The sequence below is a fragment of the Hibiscus syriacus genome, unplaced genomic scaffold (genome assembly GCF_006381635.1).
Source record: "Hibiscus syriacus cultivar Baekdansim isolate YM2019G1 unplaced genomic scaffold, ASM638163v2 tig00110984_pilon, whole genome shotgun sequence".
In the NCBI taxonomy this organism is placed as follows: domain Eukaryota; kingdom Viridiplantae; phylum Streptophyta; class Magnoliopsida; order Malvales; family Malvaceae; genus Hibiscus; species Hibiscus syriacus.
Window position 1 is genome coordinate 687,596 of NW_024062938.1, and position 20,846 is coordinate 708,441.

At 35.1% G+C, this 20,846-nt stretch overlaps 1 pseudogene; it reads right to left on the reverse strand.

Annotated features, from left to right (window-relative positions):
- Window positions 1-14,480: 14,480 nt before the first annotated feature.
- Window positions 14,481-19,409, reverse strand: LOC120148660 (annotated as a pseudogene).
- Between the last annotated feature and the right edge of the window lie 1,437 nt (window positions 19,410-20,846).

Consider the following 20,846-nt stretch of genomic DNA (forward strand, 5'->3'; position numbering starts at 1 on the left):
ATCGTTGCAGAGGATATACCGACAAGTGGTACAAAGAATAAGTCATAGTCAGTAAATAATGGAAAGCGTGAGCTTTTAGAACGTCGGTGAACCCAAGAGGGTTAAGCCATGCCTTTCAGCTCAAAGGGTATTGAATGGGAGTTATTAAGAGCGAATAGAGTGTCTCTACTTAGAGTCAAACTCGAGTCAAGAATCGGGCTAGTGAATAGTATAACAAGTGATTAGTAAACTCAAAACTTGTAGTAAAATCCTGAAACACATAAGGATTTCGCTAGAGGTAGAAAATGGCTAAGACATCCTTGAGTATCGAACAACTAGGATAGAGCCATTTAATAACCAACAACAGTAACATAATAATAAACCTCAACATAGCGTTCAAGATTAGATGACGAGCGAGATAACAACTAGTGAGGTATTTACCTCACTTTAGTGTGTCCAACTATACTAGGGTATAGGCAGGTTATCTTAATTGCCCTAGTGGGGCATTGTTAGTGCGCGAGGCACTTTAGGAGCTAGCTAGGGCGCGAAGCCTGAACACTCGTGAGGAGTGGGTTAGTGGTGTCAGTGTTGTATGGCCTTTGGGCCTTAGATATACATGTATAGTTCCATCAGTCCAGTACTTCAATTATAAGAAAAACTTGGCTTGATGATGTGTGAAACCAAGTCAACGCTTTAGTTGAGTGGGAATACCCAATATTGTGTGATCCGAGATTCATTTTCGATGGTCTACTTGATACCATGTGATATCAGGTGATCATCTAGCAGTTAGAGGAGACTTTATCGATGCTATGTGATACCGGTACCCCTCCTAGTGGGCTAGTATCTGATGTTGTGTGATACCAAATACTAGCATAGAAGAGCCAATGTTGTCTTTAGATAATTCATAGCAGAGTCAGTTTCGCATTTAGATAACATGTAGCATTTACAATCATTAAGATTAAAGACCTTTTAGTGGTGTACTCATGGCGAGACCCTTAGTAAAGGACTAAGGAAAGCGTGAGACTCCTACTTCAGTGATAGAACAATAAAGCCTTAAGTATGAAGTAATTGATATAGATCATGCATGTACTTACTGTTTAGTACCCTGTCTTCAGCATGCTTTTGTTTATGAAATTCTTATGCTACTCTAAATTAACGATTATACTGCTTGGCTTTGTAAGCTCAGCCTTCAGATGTTTTTTTGTTGGCAGTTTAGTAGCTTGAGCAGTTCGTGGAGCACCGTCATAGTAGGACTTCTAGCATCTCTAACAGAGTACTGTATTCATATAACCTTACTCATGTATTAAGTTGTTAAACTCAGAATTTGTATTGTTTTGATTTTAAATTATGTGTCACGGGGCTCCAGTTTTATAAATATTTTTATAAATGTTATTTTTAGCATGTTTTTAAATAGAAATAAATAAGTTTTTCAAAAATTATAGGTTAACTCGGTAGCCCAATGTGTCACTTTAGGCCCATTCGGGGTTTAAGGTGTTATATTTAGTGGTATCACATCAATTTGAGTCAATCCTAGAACCCAGTAGTCACTTTTAGTAAGGTGTTAGTGAATACATGCTCCTAAGTACTTAAAGTACTTGTATAAGTCTAGAATCTTCATGGTGTTTTCTTTTTAAACATGTGTTGTAGAGCGTTGCAATGACGAATAGTTCTAAGCATGGTATCAAGGATAAGATGGAGAACCAAGACTCAAATCCAGATAGCGTTAGTGAGGAGTTCCTACTTAAGGCAGAGGATCAGGGGGTCCGTTAGACGCAAGAGTCACAGAAGCGACATTCTTTATAGGTTCTACCTCCACTCTCAATGAGATAATCGATGATATTCCTAGAGCATAGACTACTTAGCCAGCCAACCAGAATATATTAGTGCTGGTAGAGACCCCAGTAGTGAGACTGATGAGGTATAAGATAATTGACTTTTACTATTCAGGCAATAATTATCTGATTTAGGTCGATCGATGGTTGAGAGAGACCATGAGGACCTTGAGGCAGCTTCATCTTTCCCTAGAGGGTAAGTTAGCGTGTGTCACCGCTTTGCTCAAGGGTGATACTATCGATTGATGAGAGACTATAGAGATGGCTCTACAGCCAGATGTGCCTACGTGGGATCAGTTTCTAGATGAGTTTAGAGGCAAGTATATCAGTGAGGTGTACGTAGATAGTTTGAGGATGCAATTCACTCAGCTGGTTCAAGGAGATCGCTTAATGTATGAGTACGAGAGAGATTTCCTCTGGTTAAGTCTTTACACTTTAGAGTTTGTTACAATTGAATCATTGAGATGTAAGAAATTCTTGGAGGGGCTTCATATCGATATCTTTATGCAGTTGACGGTAAACCCGCCTAGAGTGTTTTCAGAGTTGACACGATAGACTAAGGCCGTGGAGAGGGTGCAGAGCATAAGGAAGAGTTTGTTGGGTGAATCAAGCAGTTCAAGTATAAGGACTTGTGTATCAGTAGACTTGCCTCAATCGGTGGCCAAGAGTGAGCATAGGAGAGTGACGTCAGTTTTGTCACTCTAATCGAGTTAAAGTTTAGGTGTAAGGTCTCATAGGAGACCATCAGCTTCACAGTCTATACTGAATGTTGAGAATTCCAATAAAGTTTTAGAATATTTAGAGTGTGATCATTGTAGAAAGAAACATCAAGGAATTTACTTTAAACTCTCTAGGAAGTGCTACAGATGTGGATTGTTAGAGCATATGGCGAGATATTACCCTAGTTCATATGAGATACGATGTATGTTTCCAACTACATTAGTTTTTCATGTTGCTTTAGTAGGTATAAGAGTATAAATTCTTTAGCGGTGTCAATGGATCTAGTAAGAAGTGTATTTGGTTAAATAATCTATGAGTGAAGATCCAAATGGCTAGTATATAGATTATAATATGTAAATCTTAGATATTTTTTGAAGACTTGAGTTGGGCTCAATAGTCGATCGAATGGAAGTTGTTAGCACAAGTGTTTTTGGGTTTCAAAGTGCAAGATCATAGACGTATGAGGACCTTATGGGTATGAGTAGTTTTTTTTATTAGGTTGAAAGAAAACCGTAAGAAATATGTAGCTGTAGAATCTTCCACCCTTGCGTGTTCTCTTAAGGAGCATCATTGTGTGTGGTCTCATTAGATGTGAGACTATAAGATCATATTCGTATCTTCAGTAGAAGTTTTGTATGATCGGCCCATAGAGAGTTAATAATTTCATGTTTAGTTTTGGAGGTAGAGACATTCATGGGAGTGTAGGGTCTAAGTTACTTTTACCAGTATAACGAATTTGCCTTGTTGTTAGAAACAACATGATATACCTCAACCAGCTCCAAGGCACTTTAGTTGCTAACTGGGAACAAATACCCCAAGTACTCTCGAGGAGTAAGTTAGCAGGGTGTATGTTCCGATGCAGTAGTTTCGAATCTCACCTTAAGTTTGAAGGGTACCATAGGTCAGGTAGCAAGTTGCGAGTCTTGAGGTACAGAGACCCTTATGATTTCATCAATATACATTCATTCATAGGCAATGAGCAAATCGTCTAAGTGAACTAAGCATCGTCAGAAGTGTCTTCGTGTGGTATATGAATGCGAGCTATATATCACACCCAGTAGTATACAGCGTTGCATAGTATCGCAAATTTTGAGTGCTTCAAATTAAAGGAAATCAAGTTTGTTAAGCGTAGTATGACTAGTATCAGTCGTTATCAGATAGTTTAATAATGGTAAGTGTTAGCGAGTGTAAGATGTGAGATCTCTGCTTTGTGATGTGTATTCTCTAGAAGAGTTAAATGTTAATAGATCCTCTCAACGAGTAGTCGATTTCCAATTGTGTGTACCTTAGATGCTCGATCTGGTGAGTATAGCGTATGTAAGTCACAAGATAAATGAGAAATCTGTCAGGTACTGTGGATGAATATTGAATCAGAGTTATGCAGTGGAAGTATAGAGATTGACATGAGTAGAGTATTGTCGTTATATTTTTAGTAGTCGATATCGTGATAGTTGGGAAAGTGTCGTAAGATCTCAGAGTTACCCTTGTTCAATAGGTAAAATGGGTTATCGAGTTATGTAATAAGTGAACTTGATTGAGTAAGGTTGGTCAGGGAATGATTAAGTGATAGTAGTGGAATCGTGAGGTAGCGTCCTCCTTGCAAAATGTTCTAAGTATTCAGAGTAAGGACAACCAGAGTAAGACTAAACGATTTTACACATCACGCAAGTTATTTCTTAAGGTTCAACGTAGTTAGCACCTTGGAAAAAGGGGTTATAAATTAGTTTATGGGTTGCTAAGTTGCAAGGCATGTTTAAGGGACTTCTTTAGTAAGGATCATGTTGATATGAATATATGTGTTTTGAGGTTTCTAAGTGTTTAACCCAAATATGGGTTATTGTTGGGACCGAGTAAATTTCGAGGACAAAATTTCTTTTAAGGATGACAGAGTTGTAATACCCTAAATTTTGGGCTAGTTGTTTTGGGTTTACCTGAGAGGTAAATAAACCACGTAGTAATTTTAATTTAAGTCATTGGGCTTAATTGGGTTTGGATTTGGGCCCAATTAGCCATAAAAAGATGATTTTTGGATATGGGTCAAAATGTAATGACTAAAAGTGTAATTATATAATTGATGAAAATTAGAGATAGAATTTGGGGATTTATTTCATATTAGACATGGGCTTCACATTTTCTCTTTATTTTTCTTCCTTTCTCTTCTTCTCTTATTCACCTAGTCTCCATAGCATCAATTGGTGGTAAGAACTCATATTCTCATCTTTAATAAGTTGCAAATCTATCCTTCTTACTCCCCGTAACATTCTCATGTTAAGAAAAATCTTGCATCTTTGTTGGTTAGAGGAAAAAATATAAAAAAATGAGAGTGCTTGCTAGCTAAAGGAGGTTCATTTTGGGATTCAAACATCAAGGTAGTGTATTTTTAATCCTTTGGAGTATTAAGTTTTCATAAATTCAAAGAATTTGCTAAAATATGGTTATTTAAGGATTTTAGGGTTTATATTTGATTTTTTGGATCAAATCATGTTTTAAGTGTAAATAAGGTGTTTTTAAGACACCTTAAAAGCTTAAACAACTTACAAAGCTTCAAAAATAAAATTAGAACCCAAACCAAATCATTTAGGATGAATTTTGGGGTGTTTTCTGAGTCTAAATAACTATTTTTGGGTTCGAGTATCGATATTGGGATGAATAGTATCGATATTAGATGAATTGGGGCTAAAATTAGGGATTTCAGGATAGAAGTATCAATATTGTTAGGGTAGTATCGATACTGCCCCTTTAGTATCGATACTCAGGGTGAAATATCGATACTAGACCTCAATTTCAGAAGCATAATACATTTTGGTACCAATATTCATAGGGGTATCGATACTGCAAGTAGAGTATCGATAATACTCACTTTGGATGGCCAGTTTTGACCCATTTAAGGTTCGTAAGAGATAAAGATGATCCGTAATAATAAGACTTAGTCCGTGTGGGACATAAATGACCTAACATTCCTAGAGTCACTCATAGGAGTGGGTTACAATGAGTGTAACCATATTAAGTGTATTACGTCAAAATATCTTCAGTCTAAGACGTATATGAATTATCAAGGATGAGGATCGTTGCAGAGGATATACTGACAAGCGGTACAAGGAATAAGCCAGAGTCAGTAAATGATGGAAAGTGTGACGTTCGAGAACGTCAGTGAACCCAAGAGGGTTAAACTACACCTTTCAGTTCAAGTGTAACACCCTAAATTCCACACTAGTAGTTTCGAGTTTACCCGAGGGGTGAGTAGACCCCGTAGAAATTATAAATTAAGTCGTTATACTTAATTGGGTTGAAATTGGGCTCAATTAGCCATCAAATGAGGTTTTTTAATTATAGAAAAATGAGAAAGGACCAAGGGCGCAACCCATTTTTCAAAAGATAAGTGTTTTTATTTCTTCTTTCTTCTCATTATCCTCATTTTCTCCTCTTTCTCTTTTCCTCTTCTTCCCCTCCAAGCTCCATATCCAAAGTAACATTTTTGAGCTCTTTTTATATTTCAATTCGTCCTAATTAAACCCCCAACAACATGGTTTTAAGGATTTAAAGCTTGGGTTTTTATTCTTGCAAGAAAAAAGAGGTTTTATCATCCAAGTCTTGATGGGGGATGATTTCTAGCTAAAAGACCCCAATTTCGGGATTCATTCAGCAAGGTAGTGTATTTATAATCCTTTGGAGTATTTAGATTTCATAAATTACAAGTTCTTGCTAAGATTTGAGTAGTTGAGCATATTAGGGTTTAAACTTAATTTCAAGATCAAATCACGTTTAGGTATTAAAAATGTGTTTTTAAGACACCTTTAAGACCCTAAATAACTTAATAAAGCTTCAAAAAAAGTTTAGAAACCAACTCAAGACGTTTAGGGTAATTTTTAGCCTAAAATTCTATTTTATAGTTCAAGTATCGATACTGGGATGAACAGTATCGATATTGGTTAAATTAGGAAAAATTAAGGATTTCAGGCAAAGAGTATCGATACTTTCCAAGAATATCGATACTTTCTAAGTGTATCGATACTTTACCCTAAAAGGATGGATACTTTCCAAGAGTATCGATGCTTTCAGCAATAGAATGCATTTTTGGTAACGATGCTCATAGGGGTATCAATACTTGACCCTGGGGTATCGATACTACAGTTAGAGTATCGATACTACCCACCTCAGATGATCAGATTCAACCCGATTAAGGTTTGTAAGAGTTTGGAATGGCCCGTAAGGATAAAGTTTAGTCTGAGAGGGACGCAAATCGCCAAAGGGGCTCAGAGACACTCGTAGGAGTGGTTACAACCAAAGTAACCATAGCAGGCATAATGCGTCCAAGTATCTTCAGTAAGAGTGTAAAAGAAAGATATGGATGGAGGATCAATATGCAGGTTGTACCGACTAGGGCTACAACAAAGAAATCAGATTATGAGACATCAATGTGGTATATTATAAGAACGAACAAGAGTGTTGAACGTACACTTATTCCTTTAATTCGATGACGAATTGAGGGAAAGCATAGCATTAGAAAATAGAGCATTGCTTCCTAGAAATGAACCTAAGTCAAATACTGGGCCAATTAGAACCTGAGTCAAATACTGGGCCAATTAGAACCCTAGCCAGTAAGCAATAACACATTAATCACTATGAAGTATCAAATCGAGTAGAAACTTCCCTAGAGTTAGAGAATGATTAAAATATCCTCTATTAGCGTATAACCATATCAGTATAGATAATCAGTAATAACAAACTAGTAATTCCTCGCATAAAGTTCTAGACTAGAGAATGAGTGAGTTAACAACTAGGGTAAATAGTAAACGAAATCAGTAATAGCTCAGTAACAACCAAACAGTAAATATAACAAAACTAGTAACAATAATAATAACAACTAGATATAGTAACATCTAGGTTGTCATAAAACTAGCCTTTGTTTGACACTCTAAAAACAGACAGGTCAGCCGAGTTACTTTCGCAGTAGGGTGATTGTCTTGTTTGTTAGTGTGTCTAGGTATATACCAGTCAGTGCTACGGCACTTCTTTGCTAGTTGGGCGCAAATGCCCCAAGACTCGATGGAGTAAGTTGGCAGGTGTACGTTTTCGATGTTGATTTCGGATCTCACCCAAGTGTTTCTAGGGTGTACCTGCATGCTAGAAGGTGTGTGAGCACCATGATGCAGGATCCCTCAGCCACATCATGATACCACCATAAATTATTGTTTGTTGTTGTGTATCATATATTAGTATCTGGTAGGATAAAAGGGTGTGTGAGCTCCGAGATGTAGGATCCCTCAGCCACACCATAATGCCTACCTCAGCTAGTGTATGAGTCATGACAGAGTCAGTCTTACATTCAGATAATGCACAATATAACCATTATTGTATTCAGATAATGCATAGCAGAGTTAGCATGGTATTCAGATAATGTACGGTAGAGCCAGTATCACATTTAGAAATTGCATAACAAATTTAGACATTAGGGTTAGAGACCCTTAATTCAGAGATAGGGCAACTAAGCCTTAAGTAGGTAACACTTGGTCTAGATCATACATGTACATACTACTTAGTACCACGTCTTCAGCATGCTTACGTTTATGAATTCTTATGATGCTCTAGATTAGCAATTATACTGTTGGGCTTTGTAAGCTCAACCTTCGGATGCTTTCCGTTGCTAGGTTAGTAGCATGAACAGTTTGTGGAGCACTGTCACAACGGGACTTCCAACATCCCCTTCAGAGTATTGTACCATAGCTTAGTGGGCATATGTATTCATAGAACCTTACACATGTATTCAGTTATTTAACCACAAAGTTTGTATTATTTTGATTTTAAATTATGAGTCATGGATCTCTAATTTTGTAAAATGCTTTATAACAGTTATTTATGTTTTAAATTATGATATCATTCAGTATATTTGAAAAGAAAATGAATAGGTTTTGAAAATCAGAGGTTGCCTTGGTAGCCCAATGTGGCACTTTAGGCCCAATCGAATTTAAGGTGTTACATCAAGGGGTATTGAAAGGGGGCATTAAAAGCGACTAAAGTGTCTCTACTCAGAGTTGAACCCGAGTCACGAATCGGGCTAGCGAATAATACAACCAATGATCAGTAAACTCAAAAATCATAGTAAAATCCTGAAACGCGTAGGGACTTTGCTAGATGCAGAAAATAACTAAGATGCCCCTAAGTATCGAACGACCAAATAAAGTCGTTTAATAACCAACAGTAGTAATAGAATAATAAACCTCAGCATAACGTTCTAGATGAATGATGAGCTAGATAGCAACTAATGAGGGTTGACCTCAGTTTAGTGTGTCCAATTATACTAGGGTATAACCAAGTTACCTTAGTTGCCTTAGTGGGGCATTGTCAGTGCTCGAGGCACTTTAGGAGCTAGCTAGGGTGCGATGTCTGAACACTCGCGAGGAGTAGGTTAGCAGTGTCAGTGTTGTACGGCTTTTGGGCCTTAGATATACATCTATAGTTGCATCAGTCCAGTACCTCAGTTATCAAAAAAGCTTGGCTTGATGCTATGTGAGACCAAGCTAATGCTTCAGTTGAGTGGGAATATCAGATGTTGTGTGATACCGAGATTCCTTCTCAATGGTCTACTTGATGCTATGTGATACCATGTGATCATTCATTTATTAGAGGGGACCTTACCGATGCTATGTGATACATGTACCCCTCCCAGTAATTTAGTATATGATGCCATGTGTTACCAGATACTAGCATAATATAGCCAGTGTTGCATTTAGATAATGCATAGCAGAGTCAGTGTTGCATTTAGATAACACGTAGCAGTTACAGTCACTAGGGTTAGAGACCCTTTAGTAGTGTACTCATGGCGAGGCCCTTAGCAGAAGACTAATGGAAGCGTAAGACTCTACTTCAGTGATAAAACAGTAAAGCCTTAAGTATGTAGTACTTGATCTAGATCACGTATGTACCTACTGCTTAGTACCTTGTCTTCAGCATGATTTTGTTTATGAAGTTCTTATACTGATCTAGATTAGCGATTATACTGTTGGGCTTTGTAAGCTCAGCCTTCAGATGTTTTTTGTTGGTAGGTTAGTAGATTGAGCAGTTCGTGGAGCACTGTCACAGTAGGACTTCCAGCATCTCCGACAGCGTACTGTAGCATTAGTGGGCATATGTATTTCTAGAACCTTACTTATGTATTAAGTTGTTAAACTGGAGTTTGTATTATTTTGATTTTATTTGTGTCATAGAGCTTCGATTTTATAAATGTTTTTATGTTTCTAATTATGATACCATTTTAGCATGTTTTTAAAATAAATAAACAAGTTTTCGAAAACCATGGTTACCTTGGTAGTGCAATGTGATACTTTAGGCCCAATCAAATTTAGGTTGTTACAAAGAAAAAGTAAAGTTAAAGAGATGGATGTTCTCTACCTCGTGAAGAATGGATTCTTTGAGAGTGCCCGTGGAAGGAGAGAGAACGAGACAAAATAGATCCTAAAACGAGAAAAAAAAAAGGGTCACCGTGGAACAAAACTACGGCGGATCAAGCCACCATCTATCTTCGGAGGTCTGTTGTTCAAAACACCATGGTCCTTCATCAATCCAAGAGCTATCTTCTTATCCACAAGTTCCATCAGAATACAAACGGTGAGCGGCGATGTTGGCTGAGCGTAGTACGAAATGGAAGCTACATGCAAGGAGAGACCCGCTCTCCGTCGCACCTCTTAGGCCAGGGCACTGATCTCCGACAGGTAAGGTCAGAAGTTGATAGTTTCTCGATCATCGTTCGAGCATCTTCTTCCAGAACCATCACCCTCAGTCCAATGTCTTCTGCAAACTAGATAACGTGGACCGCAGCCAAAGCCTCAGCCTGAAACGTGGATGTAATGTTCTTTCCCTCTCTACGACATGCACCCATAATAAACCCCTATGAGTTTCGAACCACCACCCTGACCATGATTTCCTCTTTTCTTTCACAAACTTTGCATTAAAATTGACTTTTGCTGAAGGAGGCAGTGAGGGTTTCCAACACGACACAGACTCCTCGGGGGCCATGTAAACTGGAGTTGGCCATTCGAAATTCGACACACTGTGCTTTTATCAGAGTAAGTGTTACTTAAATTTTTACCTGCTTCCCTGAATGAACAAAATGATTGCGTACATACCATAGTGCCCGTAAAGCTACTACTATCTTTGTGTGTTTAGATGTCATCTGTTGTTCGAATAACCACTTTAACCAGTCAAACAATTGTATGTTTAACGCATCTTGGTTCCAATAGTACCCCAACTGCATTCCAAACTAATTTTGCTAACTGACAATTACGCAAGACATGTATGCCAGATTCCATAGTGTCAGGACAGTGCGTACAATAGGGAGATTGCATTATACGCTTGTTATAGAGTTTCTGATGAGTTAGAAAAAAATTATGGGCAAATTTCCAAACCTGCAATTTGAGCCTTATCTGCAGGACAAACTTCAACATGTGCGAGTAGTAGACGGTACCCACTTCTCACAATATACTGCCCCGTTCGTTCTCTACCCCAAACCCTACAATCCTCCTGTCCAAACGACAACAGAGGGATACCCAAAATTGCCTCGGCCTCCGAATTGTTAAATAAGCTAGTAACCAATTCAGTTCTCTATACACGCGACTCAGCATCTATTAGATCAGCTACAAGTTCGACTGAACTAGATCGTGGAGATGAAATCAGTGTTGGCACTTTGGTGGCAACCAAAAGTCGTTCCATATAGAAATGAAATTACCTGCACCCACCTTCCATCTCAACCCACGGCAAAGAAGTCCTCTCACACTCCACACACTTCGCCAAATATACGAAGGCGAGGACCCTAGGGTTGCGGTTAGGAAGTCACCACTTAGATAATATTTAGCCTGATTACTCTGCTCACCAGGGAACTCGATTAGAAAAAAGTAGCTAGCTTTGTTTGGCTAACAGAGCCCCATTGAACTTTGCTAGATCCCGAAACCCCAAACCACCTCTCTTTCAGATTACGTAGAAAAGACCACGCACACCAATGAATCCCCTTCCTTTTCTCCGTTTTTGCCACCAAAAGCAATCCATAATGCCTTCTAATTCCGATGACCGACATAATAGAAATTTAGCTTATGAACGATGCACATTATTATAATTTGGTCCTAATTAAAAAAATAACCCTTAATATCTCAAAATTATACCAATTTGATTATTCTAATTCATTTTCAGCGTTAATCCTTTTGTAATTATCATGTAATGTCGTATTAGTCGTGGTTTTTTTATCGTTGCCGTTAATAGTCACTGCTCTATAGTTGAAATGACAACAAAATCGTCCTCTGTTTCTCGTCTTTTAAAATTAATTACAATTTCAACTGAAAGCCTGACAACAAAATCACCGCAACATCCACCAAATTTTGAGCTGGAGTATTTGCTCATTGAGTCGAGTCAGGCCCATGGCGGATGTATGTAGTGTCCAGTGATCCGAATTTATTTTATGTTGATTGTTTATTTTACTGAATGTGTTAATCTTAAAATTTTGTTCATTTGTCTCATACAATTTTTTTTATTCTTAATACATATATACCTACTTGAAAAATATTTTTGAATCCATTATTGGTCAGACATGTTGGAAGTTGGCTAATAATTGCACTGCTTAAACGCTGTTGGACGCCAAGGAAACACTAAAAGAAAGGGCAGAAAAATGATGTTTTGTATGTTATCTTCTGAGACTTAATCCATTGACGTACTCTATCACCATTGAATTTCCCGTTAGATATTAATATCAGATCAGAAGATTCACATAAGAACCTTCGTCTTTGATAATTAAATCCATTAGGTGAAATATGAGAGAAATTTTAAGTGTTTATAGACAGAGATAGACTCTAGGTGGGTGGAGACAATTATTTATCGAATTTTTTAAATTCTCTTATATTTTATATTCTTTTATATATTTTCTATTGATAATTTATTTTCACCCTTTTAAAACTTTATAAATTTATTTTCCTCTAAAATTCTATAAATTCGCCTTCTCCCTATTCATAGGGTAGACTGGGATTCAGCAGGTGGGGAATTCCTGCAGGGAACTCAACTATCTTGAACATGAAATCCAAGCCGATGGAATGATGCTCGCGTTCTTTGGTCTCTTTTCTTTTTGTGATGATGGATGAAGGACTTAGGAATGACCCTTACCATCGAGGACTTAAAAAAAGTTGAATTAAAAAGGAGAAAACCGGACTAAACAAAACTTATAGCTTCCACCATGTAGGTGGTCTGCGGTCCCAGCAAGTAGCTCATTTGCATTCAAATCTGCATGCAGCATACGAAAGACTTCCCTAGGTGGCCCAGAGAACCAAAGGACGACACTAAACATCTTCTCCATCACGCAACACAACAGTGAAACCAAGATGTTGGTACACACTAAAATTTTATATTAAAGAAAATGAATATATAAAATCTTACAAAAATAGATTATTAATAAAAATATTTAAAATATATAAAAATTTAAAATTTTCATAATAACACTTCTCCTATGGACGCGGTCTCATTACATGTGTCTAGCCGCTGCTGGTATCTTTTACTTTTTGGTTGGTTTAATTTATGATGTTTACGTTTTACAGTTGCAAAATTAACGTTGAGGCAAATCAGTAAAGATCAGTGGGTGATGTTTGAGGTTGTGGTGATTATTTTAGTATGCTTCCAAATTGGATTTGTATAATCACAATAGATTATTAGCAAAACAAACAAAAAATTAACTGACACAAGATGAAAATAGATTTTAAAGTACTAAATATTTTTTCTTAAAATTTGATTTTAATTTTTATAATGCATAAAAGCCAAAGACTGAAATTTAATTATATTATTTTTTAACGAAAATAAATGTAACATGTTATTTTTAAATCAAATAATTGTTTTATAATTTTTTAATAATCAAAGACTACAAAAAAACATCCCATAATCGAAGTTATTTGTGTATTTCATCTTATAATTTATAATAGGGTTAACTACGTGATTGATCATTTATATTCGTGTTTTGTACGTTTTTCCTCATTAATATAAAAAAACATAATATATGATTATTTTCGTTTTTATTTAATTAATGCGTAATCACCACGAGTTAACTGTCACTAACAATTAACAGATTAGGTGACGTGATATTTTGCTATAATCAAGTTGATCTGTTGTTTATATGTTCTCAATTTAATCTTACTTTTAATAAATTAAAATAAATATTTTAACATAATATATATATTTTTTAAACAATAATAAAAATAAAATATTTTTAAATTAACAATAAATATATTAAATTAAAATAAAACTAAACCTCAAATCATATGATAACACATATCAAATACATTATACGAATGACATACAACATCATTCAATTGGAGAACTAAATTAGTAACTCCAGATGACCACATCTTAATTAAATAAAAACGAAAGTGATTATATATTATGTTTTTTAAACTCAATATGAAAAATGGGCAAAACACAAATCTAAGTGATCAATCATCTAGTTAAACCCTTTATAATATTTAAAACAATATCGGAACCATGCATTTAAATTCGATACAAATATATATATATACATTATAAATTGGATCGTTAAAATTAATCACGATATACCTGTAAAATGCTGATAATAACATATTGTACAAACTATGAAATAAATTAATACACTACAAGAAAATAATACAGGAAAATTATAAAAATACAGATAAAAAATAACATTAATACAGTATGAATATATATATAATAGAAATACATGGAAAAATAAACATGCGAGTAATTTTATTATCTTTTAATTGAACACATTAACTAGACACAAAATCTTAAAATCCTCTACCACAATCACCTTCACATAATTTTAAAAACATTATACTTGTGAAATCTGGGTAAACGAGATAATATTGCAGGAGTCGAGTGTAAATGATGTAAAAACTAACAAAATACTTACAACTAAACAAAAACTATGATAGAACATAAAATAAATATAAAATCTTAACAAGTTTTTAATTTGTTCCAATTTATGACATTAAGCAGAGAGTACAGTTTCCTACAGCAGTCCATATAGTCCATTAACGACAATTTCAGTTTAACTTAGCGCCAGTCTTCTATCATTTTATGATCTCTAAGATAACATCCAAATTGAAACAATCCCCCCACTTAGTACCCATAGTTTGAACCATAAACAGAACCATACCCTCCCGCATGTCCGGATTGGTCGGCGGCGATTCATATGCGGAACCATGACCTGCATAAGGATTATAACCTTGGTCCGGAACCCCACCTGCTTGTGCATGAGCCGGAGCCGCAGCTGCAGCAGCTTCAGCCATGAAATTCTGCAACATGATTAATTAAAATCAGTATTATAACCCGAGACCATCAATTTTCCATACAAGACTGCGATATCATTTCACACAAAGTTGTCATGATTAACAAACTCGATTTACATAACCATTCCGCTAAGCAAGCTATAAGGAAATTAGATTCCATAATCATCATTTTAAGGGTATCAGCTCAAAGAACATTGCCTGTATCAGTTGCTGAGCGGTTAGAACTTGTGAAGCAGTTCCACTTATTTCGACTGTCATTTCACCAGGGACCCCCCGAGTTTCTTGAATGGTGACAGTTGACCCACTAGCACGCCGAATATAGCTAATACTTGCACCAGCTGTCCCGATAACAGCATCAGCATAAGAAAGTGGAATTTGCATTTGCTGAGTGACCTATAAAGAGAAAACACGGAAAACTTTACTATCTGGTCTTGTTCGAGAACCACAACCATTCATGTACTAAAAAACTTGGCAGCAATGGAACTAGTTGCTTTAGAACAAAGAAACATAATGGAATTACCTGAGTAATCATTGATGGTGCATTCTGGGGATTTGAAGATTCATGACCCATCGGTGCTTCTCTTCCATAGACAGAAATACCCTGATGTGGCTGTTTTTCCAAATGTGGTGGCATACCAGCAGGAGGGTAGTAATTGTCATGTTGCCGAGGAGGCGGCATGTACTGAGGATTATGTCCATAACCAGCACCTCCACTAGCATTTGGAGGGACACCCTGAGGTGGGCCCCAAGATTGATGAGGTGGCATGTGGTCCATCTGATGATTAGACCTTTGCATCTGGTAGAAACACAAAACAGATTATTAAACACATTTTATACAATGAGGCACAATTAACCATCGGTTGACAAAAATTGAAGCCTCACGTGCATTTCAAATAATGGAATTACACTGCGGTCCACTAAGAACTTCCGGAGATGAGTTGCAATTAGCTCCACCGCTTTGTGCACACCTGCTGGGTCTCCAACAACTTCGACAACCCTATCATCTTGAAGAGAAAAGACGGGAAGGTCTTCTGCAGCATTCCATTTTATTCAACAAAAAGAAAGAGAAAAGAAATGTCAAATTATCAAGCAAAGCACAAACAAAATCCTTTGAAGAAACTGATAATCTGAGATTATCAAACAACAGATGCCAAACCTAAACAACTTCAAATTATCGGGCATTGGAACTAAATAAACAATATTCTTGAATTTAGATAGAAATAAAAAATATTCATATTTTCAATATTATAATTTGATTTGGGGAAGCAGTACCCTTACCCGCAACTTGAAACACATGCATGCAAGTACATGGAGCATTATGAAATGATATTAAGAATAAGATTTGAAAATGGTTATGCAGATTGATCATTAAAGCTTTATTCTTTCAGCAACTCTTAAGTAAAAATGAATCGGCACAAGATGTAAGAAACAGAATCTTAAGAAGAAAACCTGCTCCAAGAACTCTGACAATACAATTAGAAGATTCTTGAATGGATTTGACGGTAGCTCCTTGTTTTCCAATCAAACTTCCAGCTTGTGAGGCAGGGACTAGCAGCCTTGTTGAAACCTTGGTTCCCACAGCCGCAGGAGCATGAGATGGATCGCCCTCCAAACCATCAACAATACGCTTATGGACCCTCAAAAGCCCATCCATAGCAGGAGGAAGAGAGGAATCAGGCTCTTCCTTAGCAGATACCATTACCTATTCATAAGACAAAGCAGCAGCAGCAGCAACAACACAAACTAAGTGTTACAATTAACAGCCCATATGAAAAAATAAAATACGGGAATAGAAATTATCAAACTGTTGCAAACCCCAATTCTTACATGACACCAGCAAATATGAAGCCTAAGTATCAAATAGGTGAAACAAATGCTATATTTGACTAGATATGATATAACATAATGTTTAACTCCTTTTGTTTAAAATAAATTACTTGGGTTTGTTCAATGATGATACAAACTTTTATTAGAATTGTTTGATTTCAGAAGGGTTACAACTTTTTTCTTAGTTAAGTTACATTTCTTCAATATAATACCCAAGAATCTATGCCTACTACTAGCCTTGTCAGCAGTAAGGTAACAATTACTAATAAAGTTGTTTTCACCTGATAAGTTTTGCAAGTTATTTGAATTATAAATTTTGAATTTTATTAGGAATTATATACATATGCATTAAAATATATTATTATGACAACTTTTACGTGGATTTGTATATATTTAGACCATAATTATTGTGCGCATATTTATGATGGCTCCAAATAGATTTTAATATTAGCTTCATTTCCACGGATCAAAAAGTCGTTTCCACAGGTTCCTTTTAGTGTTCTTTACTATCTGTGGCAAGGCACCTATCATCCAGGTTCTGAAGTTACCAGAGACAACGCAGAGCTTCTTGTTCGGACAAGATTTGTCTGTTAATTCAGATCAAACCTTCAGAAATTTGAAACATTCAATGCTGATCCCTCCAATCTGGGACTTTGGTTCCTCAAAACTGGAGTCTGATTGATGTCAACTCCTTTCCTTAAAATTTGCGAACGGAACCTGCACAGACTCTTTGTTATTTCAAAAAAGGGCACTGCAGTTATATCTTATCGATTGATTCTAATAATCTTTCTTACAATTTTCTTCATGTTACTGTAAGTCTTTAAGTTATTTCTATATTGGCATTTCAGTTCTTCCTTTTTCTTAATTGTTTTCTTATATGTCTTTATCAAGTTATCCCTCTCATATATGTCAGTATACTGTGGGATATATGCGAGGGCATAGCTATGAACTTATCAGCTTATGGTGGATTGGCAATAGTTTCCAATTACAACAGGGGTGCACCAAGCGATATTGCTTTTAATCTTACATCCATTAATTTAGCATGTGCATTCTTCATATTTCTTTATTGCTTTCTTGTATAACTAAAATGTTTTCTCTTGGTTCTTGTAGTCATCCCCAAATATATCTAATGATTAAGGCATGTTCTTTTAGTTTATCCAACTGTTTTAGATTAGGAAGGAATATTTTCAAGCTTATGTTTGACCTGGTGATGGTATTTGATACCATTTTTCTATTATTTTCTTGTTTAGGGTTTATATTAAGCCAATATATCATGTCTGTAAGCAATTCCTAAAACTAGGACAATATGGCTAAAATCAAAGAGCAGGCTTTACAATTTAATATAGAGAAACTCATTTCCACACAATTGTACAACTACATTGCTTCACTAGATGCATGAAATAGCAAATAAATTCTAAAATGACAAACAAATAAAAAAGAGAAACAATAGAGTTTCCAACAAGAATCATAAGTTATGCAAGAAACAAAAAAGGCCAATGAAAGGTCCTACAATGAATGCCTGCTTAAGTTTCAAGTTAATGAAAACCACTTTGGGCAGCAGAATCATTCCATATAATAGAAGATAAATAAAATATAGACAAAGAAACTAGTATCAACAAGTAGAACAGATTCTTCCCTAATAATATATTCCCAGAATTAAAGTATATATATTTAAAATCCAAGGCAAGTAACAAACTTACAGCTCTCTCTGTTGTCCCTGGAGGACCATCAAGTATCTTGATACGAGCTCGAGTCTCCTCAACTATTTTCTTAATGAATTCCCCTTTACGGCCGATTATACTGCCTACCTTCTGTGCAGGAACCAACATCCGAAACACACTCTCTCCAGGCCATCCAGGCCACTTCTTTTCACCGCCTCCGACAACTGCCTCATCTTCATGTTCTACACTTGGTTCATGCTCTGGTTGCTGCTGGAAATTTTGCTTCACTAAATTATCTTCGGGATCTTCCTCCAAGTTCAAGCTCTGCTCCAAGTTCACATTGTGAACAAAGTTTACATTGTGTTCCAACTCCACATAGTTCTCCAAGTTCATGTTGTGCTCAATGCTTGGGTTCTGCTCCAAGTTTAGAGGTTCTTGCACCTGTTCCTCTTCATGTTCAACAAAGCTTTGATCCACTTCAGCCATAAGCTTTTTCTGCACTAAAGGGGAAAGAATGAATACATGAAAATAATTACAACGCAAATATTTGTGTACATCGGACTGTTTCTTTATAATAAAACTGATAATATCAAATATTAGACAAATTGTGCCAACATTAAATAACAAAACTCGAACATTCAATTGATCAGTCATGATTCTACACATAAAACAAATATATAGAAAATTACTGAAACCAGTAAAAGAAAGCAAATAAAATCCCAAAAACGCATATAGTAAACCATAAAGCAAAAAGTGTTCACTAGTGAGAAACCTTCAGAGAATCAAATCACAGAGGAAAAGAACATCTAAAAAACACTAGACAGCATTACAACTCTAAAACATTGCAAAACAAAGAGAACCCATCAGTGAATAAAAGTTAAATAAAAAAATCAAAGCAGAAAGAAAGTTAAAGCTTGTATAAAATATGATAACATGAAAACCCTAAAGAAGGAAATTCTGATTGGATTTAGCTACTTACATGAGATTAACAGAGAAGATGAGAGAGAGGGGCTGGGGATGAATCGGTTTATTTGAAGAAAATAAATTGCGAAAAATAAAAGAGAAACACGATCTAGCTATGTTTTGTGGTGGGTTTTACAAGGAATAAACGGGACCAGACAATTTGTGTCAAATTATCTTTATGATTGGAGGAGGTTTTTAGAGGGAGTTGAAGTTTAAGAGTAAATGACAAAAACACCCCTGTTATTTGGGCTGACCCGTTTTTCATAAATTTTGTGGGGTTTGGGTTCTTTCAGAAATGTTGGGCTTTGGGTATTTGGAAAATTGGGTTCTTTCATAAATGCTAGGTTTTCTCTCCTTTCATGAAGAATTCATAAAACCAAGCAACTTTGTGTCCTAAAATGTTAATTAATTATATGTGAATCATATTTAAAATTATTCCTAATTTCAAAAAATATATATTCTTATTTAAGTTACAATCGAATTTATTTCTGTAACTATTTGAAGATATCAACATTATATGTGAACAAAATGATTTGACTCGAATGGACTTCGAGTTGTAATTTTATAAACACGAAGCGACTCAGAAAAATTCCAAGTTTAAGTCGAGTTACAAAATATAACTCGGATAGTAACATGAATAATTCCAAAATTTTAGTTATTAGTATATTAGTTTTCAAGATTGAGTCGAGTCCTTAGTCTCCGTATGATATATATATATCACATGAAAAAAATATTAATATATATATATATATGTATTGTATATGGTTATAGAAAACCATTTAAATTAGAATAAAATAGTATCATAATATTATAACTATTTAAAATTAAATCTAAACATAAACTCCAAAATTTGACTCGAATTTTATAAAATCGACTTGAAAAATTTTTCAAATCAAATTTAACTTATAAAATAGGACTCGACGACTCAAATAACTCAAAATTTTTTAATTCGACTCGACTCAATTGAACACTCACCCCTAATTACAATTGTTTTTAAAAAGTGTTGTAGGAAAGTGCTTTCTAAATGTACAGTTTAAAATTTGATTGTTTGGGAGTGTTGTTAAAAAATGTTTTGAAATGGTAAAATATTTTTTATAGACATTATGTTGTAAATTAAAAATATAACATTTAAATCATATTTACACCTATTAATATTATGATATAAAAAATATATCAACTTAAATTATAATAAAAAAATTAAGATAACTCATTAATAATTATTTTTATATATGAACCATTTTATTAAGAGAAAATATATTATCAATTTTAAAATGTGGGCTTAAAATTATTACGAAATAATAATTATTCTTATTTAACCACAACCACTCATTTAACATTTTAAATTTAAGATAATATTTTTTTAATTATTCTAATTTAACCACGATCATTCATTAAAATTTAAAATAAAATAATTTAAATGATATATTTATCTTGTTAACCATTCAAAAAATATATATTATAAATAAATTCAAAAGAAATTATTATTATATATGAATTATATCAATTTAAACTATAATAAAAATAAAAAAATACAAACAAAAATATAATTATGATAAAAATATATTTTATAATAACTCACT